This window comes from Euphorbia lathyris, chromosome 6, assembly GCF_963576675.1.
Source record: "Euphorbia lathyris chromosome 6, ddEupLath1.1, whole genome shotgun sequence".
NCBI classification, from domain to species: Eukaryota; Viridiplantae; Streptophyta; class Magnoliopsida; order Malpighiales; family Euphorbiaceae; genus Euphorbia; species Euphorbia lathyris.
Genome location: NC_088915.1, coordinates 14549444 through 14574228, shown reverse-complemented (window position 1 = coordinate 14574228; position 24785 = coordinate 14549444). Strand labels below are relative to the sequence as shown.

Genomic DNA, 24785 nt, shown 5'->3' with positions numbered 1-24785 from the left:
TACAAGATAGTGAGGTTATCAGAACCAAAGCGGTTATTCGTCGGTAAATACTACTGTCTTAGATATGAGATTTTTGATTCAATAGTGGAAAAATGGAGGCAAATTGAGCAGGTAAAATTGCCATGTGAGGAGCAACTTTGTTGTTTGAATCCACCTATTTCTGCGTGTGGGAAATTTCACTGGCTGACATTCGGAAACAACGTTTTCGCATTCGATGTCGTTGATGAAAAATATGATTTGTTTTCACTTCCTTTCACTAACAATTATAATGATGTTCGACTGACAGATTATGAGGAAAAACTTGCTGCAATATACAAAAAAGGTAAATTTATGGAGGTGTGGGCAATGGAGATTTATAAGAAAAAAGAATGGAGAAAAATGATGAGAATTAGTACTGAATCTGTTGAGAAAGAGCATACGCAGACTTTTTATCCAATGAGTTTTTGTAATGCTGATGTTGCGTTGGTGCCTGGATATCATAGCTTCTTATTATTCAAGTTTAAAAATGGAAATGATGTTCAAAAAGTGAAATTGGATAGTAATTTAATATATCAAGGAGTTTTTCCGTTCCAACCTGATTTCGAGCTTTGTCATTTGAAGAATGAGCTGAGACGAAACAAGGCAAAACCAAGAAATGAGTGCCTAAATGGTGTTCACTGTTATTTTATTTCTATATTTATTTGTTATTTTATTTCTATATTTATTGTTCTGTTTATGTTGTTTTTGTTTACTTTGTTCTGTTTTGTTTTAGACTTGTAAATTTTCAATAGAAAATTCTATTTTAATCATATACTTTGTTCCCTCTTATATAACACTTTATCTAATAAGTTATTAAAATACACTACAAATTTGTCAAAATTTTCATATATTAGTCACAAAATTTCTGTAGAAACATAATCCACAAATGCAAGTGAAGGTTGTTATTGAAAATTCATATTGAAATAATATTCATAGATCTATTAATTCACTACCTTAAAGTTTTGGATTAAATGTGGTATTAAAGGAATCGTTTATTTAAATTTACTCTTTCACAAGACTCCATTCAACTTTTACTGTTTTATGCATTAATCTTTAATTCTATAATTCATATAATTATTAACTTTTACTGTATAATTATAATAGAAATGTTAATGAAATATAAATTAATGCAAAATATAAGGAAAAATTACAAAATGGGATCAAATTAGAGACCCATTTACATATTTAGACGAATTACTCAATTTACTACATATCTAGACTATATATTTATGGTTTTTCCAAAATACCCCAAACCTTTAATCTTCTTTCCTTTTTTTCTATCGGTTTCAACCTTCAATCTCCCCCTTTGTGTGTATCAGTTCATCTTCCTCTTCCTTTATATTTTGCAGAATCACCTCCATTTTCTTCATTAGCATGTCTCTTCTTCCTCTCTTTGTCTCTCTGTTTTTGTGAAGGATGGTTCTTCATCTTCCTGTTTGATGTTCGTCTCTTGGTTTCTTTCTTCTTGTTCGAATCGAAGACATCATTATTCGACGTTCTTCTGCGTTTATCATATATTTACTGTCGATTTCAATGACAAAAGGCAGAAATAAGGTAAGTATGCATCATTTCATCTTCATCTTTTTCCAAAAATTGCTTCGCAAAATGACTTCGCGTTACATTTTGCGAAGTCTGCGAACAAAAAATCACTTGAAAAATGATGGTTTTTCTCTTCGCAGGCTTCACAAAATCGCTTTTTGCGAAGCAAAACCATCATTTTCCGGGTGATTTTCTCTTCCAGACTTCGCAAAATGTGACACGAGCTTATTTTGCGAAGTGTTTCTTTCATTTTTCCAGTGTCTTTTTCTTCGCAGACTTCGCCTATTCTCTCTTTGTGAAGCATTCCTTTTATTTTTTCCTAAAATGACTTAATTTTTGTGAAGGTTAAATACAAATGCATCAATCATAGTGATTCGTTTATCTTGAATATAAAGGTATCGATCATAGTGAGAGGTGATTGGAATGTGATGAAGATGGTGAACATGCCGGTTTTTCTTACTTCTGTAAAGAAAAGAAAAATCACCATTATCATCCCAAAGGCTATTGATTATGTATGACGCCGCCGATTTTTCTTGCTTTTGTAAAGTCTAGAAGCACATTCCTTGGGTTTAGAGTTTGAATTATTGTTGCAATGTTGTTGTAAAATTTGATAATGTTATGATTTTAATGTTTGAATTATTGTTGCAATGTTGTTGTAAAATTTGATAATGTTATGATTTTAATGTTATAATTATTGTTGCAATCTTGTTGTAAATTTTGATAATATTATGATTTTAATGTTAGAATTATTGTTGCACTCTTGTTGTTATGTTATATATCACTTCACATTTTTCGCATTTTGTGAAGATAATAATACAACTTAAGAACACGAATTTTACTTCGCATTTTTGCGAAATATGAGAAGAAAAAGTTATTATGCGAAATAGAATTATCTTCACATGCTTCGCAAAATGCGAAGTAAAATCATGTATTGAATGTATTATTATGGGAAAAACGTATAAAATAATAAAAAACGGAGTGTCAAGTTCACAAGAAGAAAGATTTTACGTATATATGAGTCGATAATTAAAAACGTCGCAAACTAAGAAAGAATCAAAGAGAGAAACGGAAGAAAGTAAGAAGAAAGAGTAAGAAATTTGTATATATGAAGGGTATTTTGGGAAATTAACAAATATATAGTCTAGATATATAGTGACTTGGGTAATTGGTCTGAATATGTAAATGGGTCTTCTATTTGACCTAATTATGTAATTTTTCCAACGTATAATTGATCAACGACGTTATGCATAAAACAATAAGAGTTTAGGGACTTAGATAAGAAAATTGAAATTTAGAAACTCACACTATAATATAATAATAGAAAAGTTTAATTCCAGAGGGTCTCAAGTTATGTTAGTTCAGTTGTTAGCTAACAGTTGTTGCTATTTGCGGTTGCAATAAGTTGTTTACTTTTGTTGTTAACCGTTTGTTATTAGCTGTTTAATTATTAGTGTTTGGTTAACTATATTAATATGTTGATGTTAGTATTTTTTTTTTTTTTGGTAAGAAAGGAAAGGAAAAAAACAAAACCAACAAAAAACCTACACCGGGATCAGTCTAGGAAGGCTGACTCCAATCCTATCCTCTAGGAGAGAAGGCAAAAGAAAAGAAGGAGGAACAGATAGGGTAGAAACACCTAACATTCTCCCATACCCAGCAGCTGCTAAGCGATCCGCCACGCGGTTTTGCTCCCTAAAAATATGGGAGAAATTAAGATACTCAAAGGCAGGACGAAGCCTCAAAATAGCTTTGATGAGATTCTGGCTCTTCAGACAAACAGCCTGGCTATCTGAAATCCTGTTAATAGCCTCCAGATTATCAGATTCCACCGAGAGCTTTTTAACACCCATGCGAATGGCGAGTTTAATACCTGACAAGATACCCCAGAGCTCCACAGAAAAGGAGGAGCCCGTCCCCAAGTTATGGGTAAACCCCGCCATCCAATTGCCACCAGCATCCCGAAGAACTCCTCCAGCAGCAATTCTGCCATTGCTAAGGCAGGAGCCATCAGTATTCAACTTAGCAAACCCTTCTCTAGGCTTACTCCAGCCAACTAGCAGGATCTCTTTATCCGGGGAGGGGCGAACAAGGGAATCTCTTTCAAAGCTTTTAGTAATAACAAAGAGCTTCTTCGAGAAGAAAAACAGTAAATCAGGAATAAGGACAGCCTTACCCGCAAATAATTCTTCATTCCTCCACTTCCAGATTTGGTGACAAGTAATAGCAAAGAGGATGGCACCGTGCTCCATGTTGGCCAGCAAGTTCCCCTTGGCTCCTTGAGAGAACCAGTCCCCTTCAGAAAAGGCCATGAAGGAAGGGAGGATGTGATGAGGGAGGATCCCTTCCCAGATCTTCTTACTATTTGGGCAATCCCTCAAGGCATGGCACAAGGTTTCCACATTGCCTCTGCATCTACTACAGGCACTAGACTCAGTCAAGTGCCTTCTGTGCCTATCCGCATTCGTAAGGAGCCTGTCTTTGATACCCAGCCAAAGGAAGCTCCTGATACGGTAAGGGATCTTGAGGGACCATATGGACTTCCAAATCTCCAAGGGAGGATCAGCCCTATTAGGGGTAAAAGCTTCATAGGCCGATTTACAAGAATAAGTACCATTATTCGTCAAGGCCCAACAATGTCTATCCTTATCCTCCTCTTGATTGCTAATCTTCACTCCTCTAATGTTAAGAAGGGTCTCCAGACTAAAGAAAGAGTCGAACTTTGACCAGATCCAGTCTCCCTCCGAGTCCACCACATCAGCAATTTTCCAGGAAAGGAGATCAGCCGACGGAGGGGCATTACACACATCAATCAGCGGTTTATCACCAATCCAGGTGTCATACCAGAAGCTAATAGATCTACCATTACCCACCTCCAGGCCAATCCCCGTACAGAATTCAGCAAACACGGCACTGAGTGTCTAATGTGGACATATTTTAATTTAAAATGTCTAATGTGGACATATTTTAATTTAATCAACAAATAAATTATAAAATAGAAAATGTATTACATAAATTAATAAAAATAATCTAAATAAAAAAATAATGTTGATGTTAGTATTTAAAATGTCTAATGTGGACATATTTTAATTTAATCAACAAATAAATTATAAAATAGAAAATGTATTACATAAATTAATAAAAATAATCTAAATAAAAAAATAATGAAATTATTCAACGCTACAAAACCTTATTCTTTTGGTAATTATTGTTGGGGTTTAGTGTCCTATAGACAATTGTTCTAGGATACAAACTTAATGTAAATGAAGTATTCTTTATATCATTTGTTTTAATGAGATATATGTTTTATAACTATATAAAGGCAATCCCTTTTAAGCACTAAATAAAGTCTAATAAAAGGAAATCCGTAAGTTTGTTTTAAAGTGATTATAAAGTGTTCATACAAGCATGAAGTGAGACAAAACTTTATAATAAACTAATAAACTTAAAACCACCTCAAGTCAAGTAATATGTTTAGGATTGACATATCACTGCTGAGACTTGCATGTAACAATGTCTTCTGTCCGACAAAAAGCTGATCTCACAAGCTTCATATATATAGATATCTGGACAGTTACATGGATCAGATGAAAAGTAGTTCATTAGGATTGGGGACCCGACTTGAGATAACAGGATGGGTAGATTCATCCTTGTCACATGTTCATCTCATTGGTATTAATAGGTATAAATAATCCTCAGACTCAAAGGAATGTTAATTGGTATTCTGGATTACGGAATGTGACGCTTTGACTCTGGTGTAACACGATCCTTAACAGAGATGACTGTGGGGTGTGAACAGCAGACGTTGGGTATCACAGGAAGTGATTGCGGGATTGTTATACATTGGATTGAGCATTTATCACTCCCGATAAATGGGAGATATGTCCATGGATCGCTTGTGGAAGTCTTGACTCTAAATCCTTGCAAGGTGATAGCTTAAGAATGAAATTAGATTTCTCTTAACCTATCTAATTGGAGTTGACTCGGCCAAGAACAAATAAAACGAATGTCTCGCTATATGTGACTTGACATTACCCATAGTCATAAGATTCAGTTCAAGGACGTAGTTGATAAAGGATCGAATTATACCGTAACTAATACTGAAAGGTCAACGACAGAATCAACATGTCTTCTTATAGCTCTAGGGGAATGATTACGGACTTGCTAATCACATACTCTGTACATCATTCCGTTATGCAAAGATTAAAATATAATTCTTTGAAAATTAATTTTAATAAGTTGCATACGGCTAGAAGCAATAAGAACCTAATGGGTCACACATAAGACTTGGAACCCAAAAGAGAGACAGATGTTAATTAATTGACGGAAGCCCAACTGAGCCCAATAAGGCCCAGTAATAGAGGGGGGCGATTTATGTATGTAAATACATAAATAATTAGTTTGATTTTATTAATCCTAATTAGATCAGGATTATGAATTAAATTAATTAAAGGATAAATAAGTTAGGAGTTTTAATTAGATTATATTACTCCTATTATTATCCAATAAGGTTATTGATTATTATCTTTTATATTTAGATATATTAATAGATAATATTTAAGAATTCTATTCCGAATTGAATTCTTATTCAAGAAACCTAATTCTATCTAACTAGGATTTAGATACAAGAGATTATAAATACCCCCCTACTAGGGATTTTCGAAATCCACTATTGAATTCCAGGAGAGAGAATTCGACCCCCCTTAGCCGAGGACGAGATTTCACCGCCTCCTTCCGTTCAATTGATTTTCATCTTTCTCTCTTTATCCTTGATCTTGTGTTGATTAATTAGAGGCAATCTATTTTGGTTGCTATTCAACGGTTGATTCTAACTTGATCTTATATTTGTTTTGTTCTGTGCTCGGAAACTCGAAGTAAGAGTTGTGGGCACTTCGTTTGCAACGGTAGATAGAACGTCAGAAAGGTATTTCTTTTATCCCTCTTTATATGAAATAACGATTAACGGATCTTGTGGTTTATGGAAATATGTTAAAATTTTTATATTTCCGCTGCTATACGTTAGCCTATTTTTCCAACAATTATATTATACAAATATAAATAAGGTTAAAGAAGAAACTTATTTCGTGGAAATAAGAAGGATAATTTTTGCAAAAACTATTGAACCTTACTAAAACACGGTACAACCTGACCCACAAAACAAATTTAATTACAATTAAGTTAAGTAATATGGTAAAATAAAGAGGAAATTGAAAGCACATGCCATAAAAAATTTATGATTATATCAAATCTTATTTTGAATTTCGTCATTAGGAAGGTTATTAATAACTAATTAATTTGAAGATGGTTAAAAGATGGTGGTTACCTACATTCAAGTTACTTCTGATATACTCTTCAAGATTTTATCCCGTTCTTCATTCAAAACTCTAGCAACTTGCAGACTCCTTTCTAAAGACTGCAATCGTCTAACTTACAAATCGTCCTTCTTAAATCTCCATTCTCAAAGAATCAATAATTTATCCGGTTTTTTCTTACAAACCATGAGAGGCAGTAAAACTCCTGCTTCTTTTTTCTCTTATGAAAATCCAAATTTTCACATCTCTCTCGATTTTTTACCCTCTCCTTCCAAATTTTGGTTTGTAGTGAGGATAAGAGGATTCCTCGATACTATGTCTGCAAGCCTCTCACTAAAGAATGTCAACGTATTCCAAACCCCAAGACTAAATATTTCACTGAGTCGATAGCCATTAAAGTTTTAAAATCAAAGCCTTTACACTACAAAATAGTGAGATTATCTCAACCCAAGCCGCGTTTCTTTTGTAAACACTATTGTCTTAGATGTGAGATTTTTCATTCAACGGTCGGTAAATGGAGGCAGATTGAGCAAGTAAAATTGCCATGTGACGATTAACTTCACAGTTGGATTCCAGCTATTTCTGTGTGTGGAAAGCTTCACTAGCTGACAATAAAAAAGAACATTTTAGCATTCGACGTTGATGATGAAAAGTATGATCTATTTTCATTTCCTTTCACTAACCGTTATCATAATGTTCGATTGACGGATTATGAAGGGAAGCTTGGTATAATAGGTAAAGCAGGTGGCTTTTTTTTGTAGGAAAGGAAAGAAAACAAACACAAAACAGCCTAACCCGGGATCAGCTTGGGAAAGCTAACTCCCACCATGTCATCCAAGATAAGAGACGAAATGAACTCCGGAGGAGAAGAAAAGGTTGAGAGCCCCAACATCCTGGCATGACCTTCAGCTGCGAGACGGTCCGCCACCCGATTTTGCTCCCTATAAATATGGTTGAAGCTAAAAGAATCAAAGGAAGAACATAACCTTTTAATCCCTTTGATTAGATTTTGGCTATTTAAGCAGATAGCGTTATTGTCTGAGATCATTCTGACAGCTTCAAGGTTGTCAGACTCCACAAGAAGATTCTTTACCCCCATATTTTTTAGCTAGCCTAAGGCTAGACAAAATCCCCCAAAGTTCTGCAAAGTAGGAAGAACCCAAGCCCAAATTCTGAGAGAAACCAGAAACCCAACCTCCCCCATTATCTCTTAGAACCCCTCCAGCAGCAATTCTCCCGTCCTTTAGACAAGAGCCATCAGTGTTTAATTTTATCACGCCTTCACTAGGCCTACACCAGCCTAAAAGATGGACCTCTTTCCTCTGAATAGACCTAGCTAAGGAATCCTGTTTGAAGCTTTCCACAAAAGTGCAAATCTTTTTGGAAAAGAAGTCAAGAACATTAGGAATAATGATCGTATCTCCTCCAAAAATCTCCTCATTTCTCCATTTCTAAATTTGATGACAGACAACCACAAATAAGAGAACACCATGCTTTAGATTAGCCAGTAGCTTCCCACTAACACCATCCACAAACCAGTCAAGGTCAGAATGGGAAAAGAAAGAAGAAAGCACCTTTATAGGGAGAACTTTTTTCCACACCTCTTTACTCCTCTCACAGTCTCTGAGAGCATGGCACAAGGTCTCTTCATTCCCTCTGCATCTACTACACGCTCCAGACTCCACCAAATGTCTTCTTTTTCTATCAGAGTTTGTAAGCAATCTATTTTTAGCACCTAGCCACAAGAAGCTCCTAATACGGTAAGACACATCTAAGGCCCATATCGTCTTCCACAACCCAGGGTCTGAAGAAGCCAAACTTTGATTGAAAGCCTCAAAAGCAGATTTGTAAGAAAAAGCCTCGTTGTTTGTCAAAGACCAACAGTAACTATTATTGTCTTCCTCCTTGCTACTAATCTTCACTCCTCTAATTCTCAGGAGCGAATCCAGACTGAGGTAAGAATCAAACTTCGACCAAATCCAATCACCCTCAGAATCGACCACATCCACAATCCTCCAGTTCCGAATATCTATAGGCGGTAAAGACACACAAACCTCTAATAAAGGTTTTTTACCAATCCAAATATCATTCCAAAAACTAATAGAATTACCATTGCCCACATTCCACCCAATCCCTGTACAAAACTCTGAGAATACAGCACTAAGACCTTTCCAAAGAAATGAACAATTAACCACTCTCGCCTTAGGCCCCCCAAAAACCTTATCCTTCCTATATTTACCACATAATAATCGCACCCAAAGAGCTGACGGAAGTTGCCACATTCTCCAAAGAAGTTTCATTAAAAGCACTTTGTTATTATCTCAAGCTTTTTTAATTTGTGGGTAATGGAGATTTATAAGAAAAAAGAATGGAGGAAAAGGATGAGAGTTAGTGTTGAAAAAGAGGAGATGCAGACTTGTTATCCAATTGGTTTTTGTAATGCTGATGTTGCTTTGGTTGTCGGATATTATAACTTGTTTTGGTTGAAGTTTAAGAACGGAAATGAGATTCAAAAAAAGTGAGATTGGATAATCATTTTATGCATCAAGGAGTTTTTCCATTTCGATCGGATTTCGAACTATGTGATTTGAAGAATGAGGTAAGAAGAAACAATGCAAAGCCAAAAGAGGATTACATGAATTACGTTCATAGTTATTTTAGTGTTAGTTATACATTAGTTGTCATGCTTGTATTGTTTTTTTTTACTCTGGTGTGTTTTGTCTTAGACTTATAAATTCTATTTTCTCTTTAATCTTACTGTATTCTCAGAAATAGCAGCTCATTTAGTAATTAGGATTAGTGATTTCTTAATTATTTTTAATTTATATTTTAGCACTGTGATTTGGATTTTAATTTCACTAAGACTATAAAACAATACAGTATACCTTGGTAATGATTGACCCCAAATTGTCCCTGCACTACACAGAAATTGTGTAATTAATTAATTTTTAATTTTTATTAATTATTTATCTAAAATTTTAAACCCTAAAATATAAACTCTAAACAGTAAAAAGATAAACTCTAAAGCATTTATAAACACCAAATTCTAAAAAATATGACATAATATCTAATATTGGTTTGATACACGACTGAGGTGATGCACTAAGTTGTATAATATAATTTTTCCATGATATATATTTTTTATTTCGATTACAATATGACATGTTCAATGTTCCGAGTACCCATCTAACCCGTTTAGGCCCGCATCCAATGTGCCGAGTTTGGATAAAGAAAATAACTTTAGGACCGTCTAACCTATGCCCGTTGAAGCCCACTTATATCTAGGGCAGGATTGGTTTTGTAAAAACACTACGGGCTAACCTAGTCCAACATGTCCTATTAATATTAATTATTAATTTTATATATTGTTTAGATAAGACAAGCTGCAAAAATACCCCTAACGTTTATGGTCAGGAGCAATTTTATCCTTAATGTCGAAAATGGTGCAATTTTACCCCTAACGTTTAAAAATTGTGCAATTAGACTTAATAGTAAAATTGATATTGGTTACCAATGTTATGGGTAAAATTTCACTATTTTAGATATTATAGGTAAAATTGCTATTGGCTACCAATGTTACGGCTACTTAATGGTAAAATTGCTCCTAAACGTCAGAAGTATTTTTACACTTTATCCGTAAATTGAAATAAAAGTAATATAAATAAAGATTTCCAAATCCTAATAGAAGAGTGTTTTCATCGGTGGTTAGGTTTTGATTTATTTTCTTCAGCAGCATTCAGATAATTTCCTAACCTAACACCAATCAAATTTACACATGATGAGTTTAAAATTTTTACTACTCTCCATAAACAAATATAATGCCGGTTTAAATAGACTTGGCTATAAAAACTTGGCTGTAAAGTAAACCTCAATATTTAAGTTTTACATAAATTGTTGGCGGTAAAGTAAACTTCGATTTTTATGAGTTTTACATAAATAATTAATTAATAAAAAAAATTCAAGAAAAAAATTAATTAATTAATTACTTTTTTTTGCAAAAGGTAAATTAATTAGTCAGTTTTTAATTTCGATCTGTCATGAAACCGATTGAACTAAAAGTTCGAACTAATAGTTAAAACCCAATCATATATCTTATATAATTTGAGAAAATTACACATAAATTCATCTTTTAAAAACTATTTACAACTATATCAAGTCATAATTTGTGATTATATCAACCTAGTAAAATCAGAACTTTTAATACATTTTTAGAATTAGAATTTATAAATTAGAAGTCTATAATATATTTTGTAGAGTTTATGATTTATGAATTAGAGTCTAGAATTTTTAAATTATGGTGTAAAATCATAACATATAGAGAATCATGACATATTAAGAATTAAGTTTGGTGATATGACTTACTTGTAATTTTGTAGTTAATTATGATATTAATGTATTTGACCCGGGTTCCTTACATGGAACTCACTAATAATGTCAAATATTAGATAACATTCATACTGGCAAAACTAATTCCAATAATGTCAAAAATTGTTAAATTATCATTCAAACAACACACCTCTATATTATAGGATGTTCATTCGTATTTTCTTCTTAAAAAAATTAGAAAATTGATCAAATAACTTAAAAATTATTGGATAAAAGAAAATCATATATCAATTTTTACACAATTTAAAAAAATAAAAAATATATCTTTTTCTTTCATTCAACCACTCATCTGCTTGTTTATGGCTACTGAAAATTTCATATACAAAATAATTTGTCAACCAAAATACATGAATTTCTTAAAGATATATGAAATTTTAGAATGTTTTAATTTTAATTGTATAGAATTTTAAAATCACATCTTGTGTTTTGAAGTGAAAAATCACCCAATAGAAAAAAAAGGGTTAAGGTGCAAAAATACCCCTAACATTTTGGGTCAGGAGCAATTTTACCCATAACGTCTAAAATGGTGCAATTTTACCCCTAACGTTGGAAGCCAGGAGCAATTTTACCACTAACATTGATAAATTGGATCAATTTGAGAAATAATTAATCAAAATGTCTTCTTAGTCATGAATCTTGTCATCTACACTTCACACGTGCGTCATTTTATCAGTAAGAAATCACAAACATATGTTGGCATGTGAAAAAAATAAAAAAAAAGTAAAAAAATATACTATGTTTGTACGAATGAGACAAAAAAAATTCAAAAAATTCACCGAATTTACAAATATAATCTCCAATTCTATTATTAAATTATAAAAAAATATGAAATTATTTTTTTTAAGAACGGATTGATTATACCATTTTAGACGTTAGAGGTAAAATTACTCCTGACCCAAAACGTTAGGGGTAGTTTTGCACCTTAACCCAAAAAAAAGACAAAGAAGATGATGAGTCCCTCTGTAAAAAAAGATGATTAGTCCCTAGGAATTAGGGATTAATTAATAATTCAACTAAATAAAAATAGTTATTTTTTTTTGAAGAATAAAAACAGTTATTAAAGAAATAGGTTAACCGATCTGTACTAGTATATGACAAAAGAATAAAAAAAAATTGGGTTTTTGATATTCTTATTAATAGAAAATAAGGAACTGATAAAATCAAATAAAATACCAACACTAAATGTAAAATAAATGCCAATGAGGGTTGGTCCGAGTGGTAAGGCGTTGAACCTCTGCTTGACAGGTTTGAGGTTCGATTCCCCACTCCGTCAAAATTTAGCCCTCATTGATAGGTGATCTGTCAAAATTTAGACCTACCCTTACCTAGACTTTTATTCATAAAAAAAAAATGTAAAATAAATTATATATGTGACTGCTCTCCTGCTCTCCATAACCGCCGCTGATCTCCCGTTCTCCATAACCGCCGCCGCTGTGATCTTCTAGCTCCGACGTCGGGCTCCGTTTTTCTCTCCGCCGCCGCCGGTTGTGGGAGGTTGCCTGTCCTTCCGGCGCTAAGCTTGGCGCTTGTGGGGGTTTGAGTTTCGTTTGGGTTTCGCTCGTACGTGTTGCGGTCCCTTTCTGGTTTTGAGAGTTCTTGGCCCCTGCTCCCACCGCCGCCTCTGCCGGTTACTGATTCGAGCCGGGGCTGCCGTTCTATGGTCAGGGGGCTGTCGTGGGTTGTGGTCTTCATCAGGTTTTGTTTCTCTTCAGATTTAACGTCTTCGTCTCTGCCGTATTAGGCAGCCGGGTTAGTTTTCTTCTCTCTTTGGCTCTTGCTTGGATTTGGCTGGCACTGTGTTGCTTTGGTTGTGGTTTTTGGCTGGTTGGTTGTGTTGCTTTGTGGCTGTGGCAGTTAGAATTGATTTGCAGGGACTTCTTGTTTTACTGTGCTGTTTTACCTCTAGTCTGTGGTTTGTCTTTCGAAGCTTGTGAGCAGGGAGGTTGGTATTGGGTGATCTGTTTCCTAGGGGTTGTACTGGTTGTTTTTAGTGCCCTGGTTTTCTGGCTGTCGATTTTGCTTTTCGTCATTTCTGTTTGTTCTAGTTTTGCTGTTAATCATGGCTAGTGTGGAGAAGTCAATAGGCAACTTGTCGTTGTCGGATGGTGAGGAGGAAGCCCTAGATCTTAGTGGACCATCATCCAATCCTATTGCTAAAAATGGAGGGCTAACTTTGATTGGTCGGTTTCTCACAGAGCGGTCTATTAATACTGTAGCTATGAAGGCTAGAATGGCCACGATATGGAGGCCAGGCAGGGGAGTGGCTATATCAGAGCTATCCAACAATAAATATGTCTTTGAATTTTATCATGCTATTGATTTGGCACGTGTGTTGGAAGGGGGCCCATGGTCCTTTGATAATCACTTGCTTGTGGTTTCTCTTTGGAAAGATGAACCGTCGCCTGACTTGGTTGAGCTGTATATTGCCGATTTTTGGGTTCAGATTTATGACTTGCCTATTGGGTCTATGTCGGAGGGAGTGGGTAGACAGATTGGGGATTTTATTGGTAAATTTCAGGCTTATGATATCAATAATAATACCGGGCTACGTAGGCAATTCATGAGGCTAAGAGTATCTATTGATGTGAGGAAGCCGCTAAAGAGGATGAAGAAAATCCGTAAAGGAAAGGAGGAGTGGGCTTATATCTCGTTCAAATATGAAAGATTGGGATCATTTTGCTATATATGCGGCCTGTTGGGGCACACTGATAGATTTTGTGATAAGATTTTCACTCTGAAACCAGAGGAGATCACTAGGGAATGGGGGGACTGGTTGAAGGCTCCTGTACGCAGGGGTGGGGATGTGTTGAGTGTGAAGTGGCTGAGAGAACCGGGTAGCCAGGCTATGGCCTCCAATTCTGGTGGAGGACCTACCCTGGAAACCACTGTTAAAACCTTGAAAGTAGGGCAGTCGAGTGGGGGCAAGGAGGTGGGGAAGGAGAATATTCCCGGGGGTCAGGAGGGGGCAAAACTGAAGGGTAAATTGGCAGCAGGAATAGGGAACCCAAATATTCAGCCAGTACAGGAGGGGGAGATAGTGAATATGGCTGTGGATAGTGATGATCAGGGACTTGAGTTGGCAGATGATCGAAAGCGTAGGCGTGCAGGCTCGGATTCGATATCAGTCCAGGCTATTGTGAATAAGCTACAGGGGAATGGGTCTGATCAGGTGCTTAATATTCCGAAGGGGATAGTTTCTATGAGCCAAGTAGATTCTTCTTCTTCACATGATACAGAAACGACGAGGTCTGCGGAGCAGGCCCGCCGAGGGTTATGAATTGCCTAAGCTGGAACTGCCGGGGGTTGGGGAACGCCCGGGCAGTTCGGTCTCTCGGTGAGCTTGTTAAGACAAGTAAGCCGGATTTGGTAATCCTGATTGAAACTTTGGTTACTAATTCCTCTATTGATGGGTTAAGAAGGAAGTTTGGTTTTGAAAGTTCTTTTGCAGTCGACTGTAGGGGTAGGAGTGGGGGTATTGCCCTGCTTTGGAGGAAGTCTGACATGGCTTCAGTGGTTTCTTTTTCGGATCATCATATCGAAGTTCAGATGCATGATGCTGGGAAGGGGGATTGGAGGTTGGTAGGTTTCTATGGTCATTCTAACCGAGCGAATCATGTGTGGTCCTGGAGTCTCCTGACTCAACTGTGCTCATGCTCGATTCTCCATTTGTTGGTTATTGGGGATTTTAACTGCATTCTTTCTGATTCTGAGAAGGTTGGGGGTCCAGGCTACCCTCAAGGGTTGATGCGCCGGTTCCAGGAGGCGGTGGAAGAGAATCTTTTGATTGATCTCCCTACACAGGGCAGTCAATTTACGTGGGAAAGGAGTCGGGGCTCTAGATTGTGGGTCAAGGAGAGGTTGGATAGGGCTATGGTCACTAGTGCCTGGGCGGACAGATTCCCAACACATCAGCTTCGAACTCTAATCTCAGCTTATTCTGACCACGCACCCATTTTTTTAGAGTTCGATAATCCGGTTAGTAATGTAAGGCGTAACCACTTCCGTTTTGAACAAGAGTGGCTTTTAGACCCTGAGTTCAAGGTATTGGTGAGGTCTTGTTGGCTAAGCAGTAACTGTCATAACCTTGCTGCAAAGCTGGCTGCCTGTGCCAGCAGCATGGAACAATGGGGAAAGAAGTATCGGCTGAGGTTTAGAAAGAAAATTGAGGGATGCAAGAAGAAGTTGGATAGGCTTGTGAATAGCAATGTTCCGGCTGATGTGGTCAGTTTTCTCCAGGCCAAGAGTGAGTTGAATTCCCTTCTTGCTTGTGAAGCTAGATATTGGCAACAAAGGGCTAAGAATTTCTGGCTACAGGAGGGGGACCAAAATACTAAGTTTTTCCATGCCTGTGTCAAAGCTAGAAAGCAGAGGAACACCATTCGCCACCTTAAGGATATGAATGGCCTGGTAGTAGAAGGAGTTTATGATATGGGGATTATTGCCAAAGCTTATTTCTCTGATCTGTTTGCTGGTCCTATTAGCCCTTGTTATGATGCTGTGGATACCCTTGTCCCTCTTGTTACGCCTGAAATGCAGGCTGACCTGTGCTCCCTGTTTACTTATGAAGAATTTAAGATTGCCATGTTTCAAATGCACCCTGATAAATCCCCTGGTCCTGATGGCCTAAATCCGGGCTTCTTTCAACATTTTTGGGACCTCATCGGTCCCGAGATTGTCAATGCATGCAAGGGCTATCTGGCCCGAAAGGAATTTCCCCCACATCTAAATGACACAATAATTGTTCTTATCCCTAAAATTGATAGGCCTGACTGTATGAAGGATTTTCGCCCTATTTACCTATGCAATGTCCTTTATAAATTGATTGCCAAGGTCCTGGCCAATAGGCTCAAGCTTGTCTTACCTTTCCTGGTGTCTGAGTCTCAATCAGCTTTTATCCCTGGCAGGTCTATCTCTGACAGCATTATGGTGGCCTTTGAGTCTTTACACTTTATGAAGAGAAAGAATAGGGGTAGAATTGGTGAGGTGGCCCTAAAATTGGACATTAGCAAGCCTATGATAGGGTCGATTGGACCTTCCTGAGACTTGTTATGCAAAAATTAGGCTTTCCTGGGCAGTGGATTGATTGGATCATGTTATGCATTTCTACTGTGGAGTACTCTGTGTCGATTAATGGTACTTTTGTGGGCCCGATTAACCTTGGTAGGGGCCTGAGACAAGGCGATCCTCTGTCGCCGTACCTATTTATACTGTGTGCTGAAGTCTTATCTAACCTGATTACAAGGGCAGCGAATGAGGGTTCCCTCCATGGGTGCCTCATTGCTAGGGGTGCGCCAACTATTACACACTTGTTTTTTGCAGATGATAGCTTCCTGTTTTTCAGGGCTTCCATGGATGAATGTAACAAAATTGGGATGATTTTATCCGAGTATGAGGCTGCTTCTGGTCAGGCTATCAACCTGCAAAAATCTGGAATTTTCTTTAGCCCGAATGTTGGCCTGGATCGGCGAAATGAGGTATGTAACTCTCTTCAGGTCTTTCATCCTCTGGATACTGGTCGCTATTTGGGTCTCCCTTCACTTATTGGGAAGTCCAAAGTAGCAATTTTTAGTTTCCTTAAAGATAGACTCAGGAAGAGGTTAAGTGCGTGGTCATTTAGATTCCTTTCTGCAGTGGGTAAGGAAGTGCTAATTAAGGCGGTTGCTCAGGCTCTGCCAACTTTCTGTATGAGTGTGTTTAAATTACCTAAATCCCTCTGCCTGGATTTGGAAAAGATAATGAATTCTTTTTGGTGGGGTATGAAACCAGGGGGCAGGAGATCGATTCATTGGCAAAGTTGGGATAGGCTTAGCAGGGATAAGAAAGAGGGGGGTTTGGGTTTTAGGAACCTCCAAAAATTCAATCTAGCCTTATTAGGTAAACAGGCCTGGAAGTTGATGGTTACTCCAAATTCTTTAGTGGGTAGAATGTTCAAAGCTAAATATTTTCCTAGAAACCCTTTTCTTTCCTCCAAATTGGGCAATAATCCTAGTTTTGTTTGGGGGAGTGTTTGGAGAGCCATTGAGGTACTGAGACTGGGAGTTAGATGGAGAATTGGGGATGGTAAGTCAATATATGTGTGGAAAGACCCATGGGTGAACACTGTGGCACCTTTTAGGATCCAGGGGGATGTTGTTATGGAGCAGGATGATACTAAAGTGGCTGACCTGTTTATTCAAGGTAGGAAAATCTGGGATAGAGGGAAGGTGGAAGAGTTGTTGACCGAGGCAGATGCCAAAATTGTGGGTAGGATGGTTTTACCAACCAGAGAAGTAGTAGATGGACCAATGTGGAATTTCACCAAAAATGGCATGTACACAAGTAAATCAGGGTATAGAGCGCTTTGTGATGGATATGGTGATGTGAATCGGGATGATGGGTGGAGTAGAATTTGGAAGATGCATGTTCCCCCAAAGGTTAGAATGTTTGTGTGGAAGTTGGCCTCGGGCTGTGTGGCCACTAGACATAGGTTGGCAGGGAGGGGGTTGTCAATTCCAATGCATTGCCCCTTCTGTCATTCTGATACTGAGCATGACCATCATCTCTTTGTGGACTGTGTATACGCTCAAGAATGTTGGAACCTATCCGGGATCAATACGGATGTATTCCAACCTGATCATCTAACGGGTTCTATTTTGCAGGTACTCTTGTCCAATGATCAGGAAACCATAACCAAGGTGGCAATGACGCTTTGGGTCATTTGGAATCAAAGGAATCAGATAGTCTGGGAGAGCAAAATCCAATTACCAGAAACGGCTATCTCTCTTGCGGATAACTACCTTGCTGCCTGGCGTTAGTCCCAGATGAAGAACCTCCCTGTTGCTGCCCATCACCAGTCCACGCCCTCAGTGGCCCAATCCGATGTCAGCATTGCACAGAATCGCCCAAGTCTAGATCTTCAGGCGGGCCAACAAGTCACTGCCCCCCCTGCTGCGCAACGAAGGCTGCCCACTTCCATCGTCATCGAAGCCAACGCCAATGCTAACACTGTTGCCCATCGGCTTGAGCAGACGGCGCGGACGACAATGCCACAGGTACGACATATTAGCTGGTCTCGCCCCCCTTTAGGCTTCGTCAAATGCAATTGTGACGCGGCTACCTTTAAAGCTGAAGCTCGAAGTGGGGTGGGAGCTTTACTTAGATCTTCGGATGGAACCTTCATGGCTTGTCGTAGTCGCATAATCCCTATTGTTGATGATATTAGGGAAGCTGAAGCATTAGCCCTACGTGAGGCATTGCATTGGTGTGTCTATCTTAATTGTATTAATGTCTTGTTTGAAAGTGACTCTTTGATTGTGGTTAATAGTGTCAATTCGGTTGTTCCAGACTTGTCTGTTTATGGGTCAATTATTCAGGATTGTAAGGTTTTATTAAGTAGTCGACACGATTATAAAGTGTCTTTCTCCCCACGCCTAGCGAACAGGGGCGCTCATGTTGTTGCACGACATGCCCTGTCCAATGCTAGCGAGTTTGTTTCTTTTTCTGCTCCGGCTTGGTTGCAGGAAACTATTGTTGCTGATTCGATTTAAGGAATGAATTTCATATTGTTAAAAAAAAAAAAAAATACTAATATTGTGTAATTAATTAATTTATATATTTTTAATTAATTATTTATCTAAAAGTTTAAAACCTAAAATATAAACTCTAAACACTAAAAGATAAACTCTAAAACCTAATTATAAACACCAAATTTTAAAAAACATGACATTATATTAAATATTAGCTTGATGCAGAGATGTGCACTAAGTTGCATAGTATAATTTCTCGGTCATGAATCTTGTCATCTACACTTTACATATGCGTCATTTTATCACTTATTAGTAATAGATCACAAACACATGTCTAGTTGCAAAAAGAAAAAAAAATTAAAAAATATATTTTATTTTGTAGGAGTTAGAAAAAAAAATATTCAAATATTTTCATCAAATTTAAAATATTAATCTTCAATTCTATTATTAAATCACAAAAAAAAATATGAAATCTTTTTTTTAAAAACAAAATATATACAATTGGTTCAGAATACGAAACAAAATATGTATTTATAATGATGTCTGAAATTGACCTATTTTGCCAACATTATGGGTAAAATTGCTTCTGATGGCAAACATTAGAAATAAAATTGCATCATGATAAAATTACTCTAAACTGTAAATGTTAGATGTATTTTTGCACGGAATCCTTTTTTAGATAAACTCATTTGGATTGGCTTTTGATTTTATTTTGGGTAAATAATTTATTAATCATTGTCTTTTTACCTAACACACTATTTAATCCCCCTATTTTGAAAAACACATTTTAAAGTCCTTATCATTTACCAATATTAACCATTTGATCCTTCTATCTAGTTTTTTTAGATTTTTAATTGAACATGTCTTAGCTTTCAGGACAGCCACAGTAGATACAAAATGGCCATATTACTCTGTTATTTTCTATCTGTTTGTTTATGTCAAATATAACAGTAAAAAATCTAAAAAAATAGATAAAATGACCAAAGGGTTAATATTGACAAAAGGTATGATCTTATAATGTGTTTTTTAAAATAGAAAACTAAACAGTGTATTAGATAAAAAGGTGGGCCAAGCAACTTTCGTAAAAGCGTGCTGAATCCTATTAAAACACGGTTTAATTAGACTGATTAACAAATCTAATTATAGTTGCCTAAACCTGTTCAAGGATTCTTTCTACGCAAGTTTACTAATTAATTATTTGCGTAAAACTTATGACACTGCAATTATAGAAATCCAATATTATTATTATATCAAACTAATACAACATAATATAATTTTATATAATACTAAATTAATCCTCTAAGCTTAATAGGCTAAAATAAAAGTAATATAAACAGAGACTTTCAAATCCTAATAGAAGTCCTTTCAGAAAAAAAAAAAAAAAAAATCCTAATAGAAGTCGGATATGAGAAACCTAACTCTAGTGTAGTGTTTTCAGCAACGTTACTTTTATTTAAAACCACAAATTTACAGCAATAGAAATCCAACTTGTTTAAGGAATCTTTAACCCCAAGTTTTTACAGTTAAACATCAACTGCTCTCGTTTTTAGTAACCTAATTGAATTCCAAATACTAATAGGATACAGAATTGAAAACATTCGTTATTCCCAAGTTTCAAAATACTATATATACCCTGCTCAATCAACTCTTCATTATCGCACTGCCAAAACCAATTATTTCCCTGCTCAATCAACTCTTTTCTATCCTACTCAATGGAATCTACTTCTACCCAAGTTCAAGTTCCATCCGATATGTTGTTCGAGATTTTATCTCGTTCTTCATTCAACACTCTAGCAACTTGCAGACTCCTTTCTAAAGACTGCAACCGTCTTACTTACGATTCTTCCTTCTTAAATCTCCATTCTCAAAGAACCAACACTTTATCAGGTTTTTTCTTACAAACCCTGAGATTTAATCAAACTTCTGCTTCTTTTTTCTCTGATGGAAATCAAAATCATAACATCTCTCTCGATTTTCTACCCTCTCCTTCGGTAACCATTAAAGCTTCGTCTGTACAAGGGATTTTAGTTTGTATTGAGGATAAGATGATTCCTCGATACTATGTCTGCAAGCCTCTCACTAAAGAATGGCAACGCATTCCAAACCCGAAGACTAAATATTTCACTGAGTCGATAGCCATTAAGGTTTTAAAATCAAAGCCTTTACACTACAAGATAGTGAGGTTATCCCAACCAAAGCATCGTTACTTCGGAAAATACAATTGTCATAGATGTGAGATTTTTGATTCAATGGTTGGTAAATGGAGGCAGATTGAGCAAGTAAAATTGCCATGTGATGAGTACTTTTTTAGTTGGATTCCAGCTATTTCTGTGTGTGGTAAATTTCACTGGCTGACATCTGCAAAGAAGGTTTTGGCATTTGACATTGATGATGAAAAGTACGATGTGTTTTCACTTCCTTTAACTAATGATTATAAACATGTTCAACTGACAGAATATGAGGGGAAACTTGGTGTAATAGGCAAAGAAGGTAATTTTATGGAGGTGTGGGTAATGGAGATTTATAAGAAAAAAGAATGGAGGAAAATGATGAGAGTTAGTGTCGAAGAAGGGCAGAAGGAGACTTGTTATCCGGTTGGTTTTTGTAATGCTAATGTTGCTTTTTTGGTTCCGGAATATTATAGATACTTGTGGTTCAAGTTTAAGAATGGAAACGGTGTTCAAAAAGTGAGATTGAATATCCTCTCTATGCAAGAAGGAGTTTTTCGGTTTCGATCTGATTTCGAGCTCTGTGGTTTGAAGAATGAGTTTTCCAATAAGAAGTCAAGGAGGAACGTGAGAAGAGATTGGCAGTACCTTTATTATAGAGTTAATTCTACATTAGTTATCCTGCTTGTGTTGTTTTTCTTTACTCTAGTGTCTTTTGTTTTAGACTTCTAGATTTTATTTTATTTTTGTGTGTTCTCTTCAATTTTAATGTAATCTCGGAAAAAGGAAAACATTTTTGGACATGTTTGCAGATTTTAAAGGTTCCTAAATCTTAATATACATTATTTTTGAACATGGAGCAATCATGTTGTAAATCTTAAATCTAATTTTGATATTTCTGCTCTTTTAATTTGTATTTCAGCACTCTAATTTAAACCTTACAGGCTTCTCATGCATTATTTCTCTGAATTTTTATTCTTTTGCCTATGATGCTACTGATCAAATATTTTTAGCATATTCAGTCCCTAATTTTTCACTATTTTATGCATAAGGTTTTAAAAAAATATGTAATAGATAATTGGAGATTAGTCTCGAAAATAGATCTTCTTCTATATATACTTTGCTTATGTTGAATGTAGTAAAATATATAATATGCACAGTGCTTCTAATAAATGATTCAATCCCTAAACTAATTGTTATAACATAAGGTCTTCATGAATGATAAAATGATAAATCCGTACCTAAGAAATCAGAAGATCCACATCAAAATTGAAACTTGAGCATTAGATGATTCCGGAGAAACAAGTTGTATGTGCTGCAAAAATAAAGGAAGTGTCAATTTTGACACAATAAAATAAAATTTACATAAGAATAACTTCAAGATATGCATCATACAGACTAGGACAATGAATAAGTTCAGCCATGCTACCATCCATAACAATGAATTTTTTAGCTCCATCCAGCAACTCTGTTGACCATAAGAACTGCAACATCAATTAACATATAATGCTCACAATGATTCCTTCCAAGTACACAATCAAATTCTTAAAGCACATTCAATTAATTATATCTATTTACTACCTAAAACTGATATCTATTGTTTATAGATAAAAGGCCCCAGGCAATTAGATCCATATTCTAATCTATGTATAAATTTGAACTTCCATTAATTATGTGCAGGAAAATAAAATAACAAGTGCTCAAAAGATAAGATACCTTGGTAATGGTTGAAGCATCAGGTGCAATGCAACTTGAAGTTCTATTCGCATATTCAGGATTCACCCCAAATTATCTCTAACTATAATCCCTGCACTACACAGAAATTGAAGAGTTGGACCCATGACTGCATAACAAGAGGCTGCAAATTGAATGTTTCGAGCTGTGCTTGATATCCAAACAGAGTTTTGGTGGAAACACAAGAGCCACAAAATCAAACAGAAAATCTCTGATAATTTGAATTAAGGATATTATGTTCTTCTCATAATCATTATATAGATAAACTTTTACCCAACTATACCATTTCTGAAGCCATTGTGAAGGTCCTAAACCATGAGAAACAAACAGGTGATCTAAATGACTGAACAAGATCCTAATTGATAGGGAGTAGAAAAGAGGGAAAATGGAAATTGAGCATTCCTTCTCATCCTACTACCTATGAAACACAAATGAGATTTGGTTGAATTATACTAAAGCAAAGGAATGTTGCATCTACAAAGCTAAGTTCAATAACCAGAAAAAAGCAGTAATCACTTCACTTGCGAGCAAGAAAGCATATATGAGGTTGGTTTAATAACATCAACTATTTGATGAACTTTTAATTGTTCAATTCAATCACAATCGTTCTACTTTCATTTTGTTTCAAAATCTTTATGAAGATTTGGGAATATGGTTTCAATTCAGTTTAGATAAACTAAGCCTTAGCTGCAAAATCAAGTTACTGATTGTAGTTTACAAACTTTACAGTTACAAGTCACAATAACATATGGTAACATATCAAGGAGCAAAACATTGATCAATAGCATATAATCAAATGAAGAAACAAGTATGCAACAGCTAGTTTATTTTATTCACAAAATCAGAAAGAAAAACCAAAAAACATGTTAGGAGGAGCTCAACAAAAAAGGTCACATGTATCAGGTTGAATTATACTAAAGCAAAGGAATGCTAATACCTATCTTCAACTGTGTAAGTTCAATATGACATGTATCAGGTTGCAGATACTGAATTCCTAACTTGCCTCCTCACTGAATGCTTGGTTTCATAACATCAACTATTTGATGAACTTTTAATTGTTCAATTTAATCACAACCATTCTACTTTCATTTTGTTTCAATTTGATCACCATCGCTTCTGTAATTTTAAGTTTCACTTAGAGAACATGCTATGTTTGTCAAAATCTTTAGAGAACATGCTACTTTCAATTCAGTTTAGATAAACTAAGCCTTAGCTGCAAAATCAAGTTGCTGATGGTAGTTTACAAACTTTAGCAAGTGATAGCAAACACACCTATCTACTTGAAGAAAACCTCACAAAGTCCTTCAAATTGCAGTCCATTCTATCTTCACTGCTAATTTTAGAACTCCAAACATGGCTAAAAACAACATTACCCGCATTTGTGTTGCGGCTTCGCCTCTTCGTGACTCTACATTTCCTGGTTATGGTGCCGAAATTCAATATGACATAGATTCACTCTCCTAAATTGATTTAGGAGTAGTAGTTATGATCCACAATTCAAACTGAATCAAAAAGAACAAACAAATAAAAGAAAAGATAACTTACACGAGTGCGATTGAGAGTAGCAACGAGCCATTGACGGAATTGTAGAAAAAATCCAAGGAAAATGCAGGCATAGAGTGAGCTCTAACCAGGTTTACGCATCTCCCTGTCTTCACCTCCTAAATAATTCTCTATCCAACGAGCAATGATGAGCTGAGAGCTGGAGCAGCTTAGCAGAATAATCCAAAATTCCCAAACCACCGCTGGAAAAAGGAGAGGAAAAACATGGTGAAGATGAAGATGGATTTGGTAAAGCAAAAAGTAGACTAGATCATTCCCGCCCTTTACATTTGGCTGTGCATTTGTACCCTGACTTTGGTCATTTGTTTTTTTAGATGCATATAACACATCTTCCATATTTAACTTACTTTTTCACAACCGAGTAATTAATTGATTACATTTCATGCAAGGTCAGTGGCTAATTGAACATTTTATGCAAGTTTAGGGGGCATTCGGATATTTTAAAAGTTCAAGGGACCAATCAAACTTTTTGGACACGTTTAGGGGGCAAATAATGTATTAAACCTTTTTAATATAAAATAAGGTATATTTAAGGTATAAACAGGGATAAAGTACCAAAATAG

General features: G+C 36.0%; 1 long non-coding RNA gene across 2 annotated transcripts; it reads right to left on the bottom strand.

Moving 5' to 3' along the window:
• Positions 1-1343: 1343 nt before the first annotated feature.
• Positions 1344-24429, bottom strand: LOC136234145 (uncharacterized). Of its 2 annotated transcripts, XR_010691087.1 has the most exons (6): positions 24205-24429; positions 23932-24119; positions 22642-22732; positions 22355-22409; positions 22167-22240; positions 1344-1539 (listed from the first exon to the last, which is right to left on the bottom strand). It is a non-coding gene; the product is annotated as an uncharacterized lncRNA (long non-coding RNA). The 2 variants fall into 2 exon arrangements; XR_010691086.1 differs by lacking the exon at positions 1344-1539 and having other exon boundaries at positions 22036-22240.
• Positions 24430-24785: the final 356 nt, after the last annotated feature.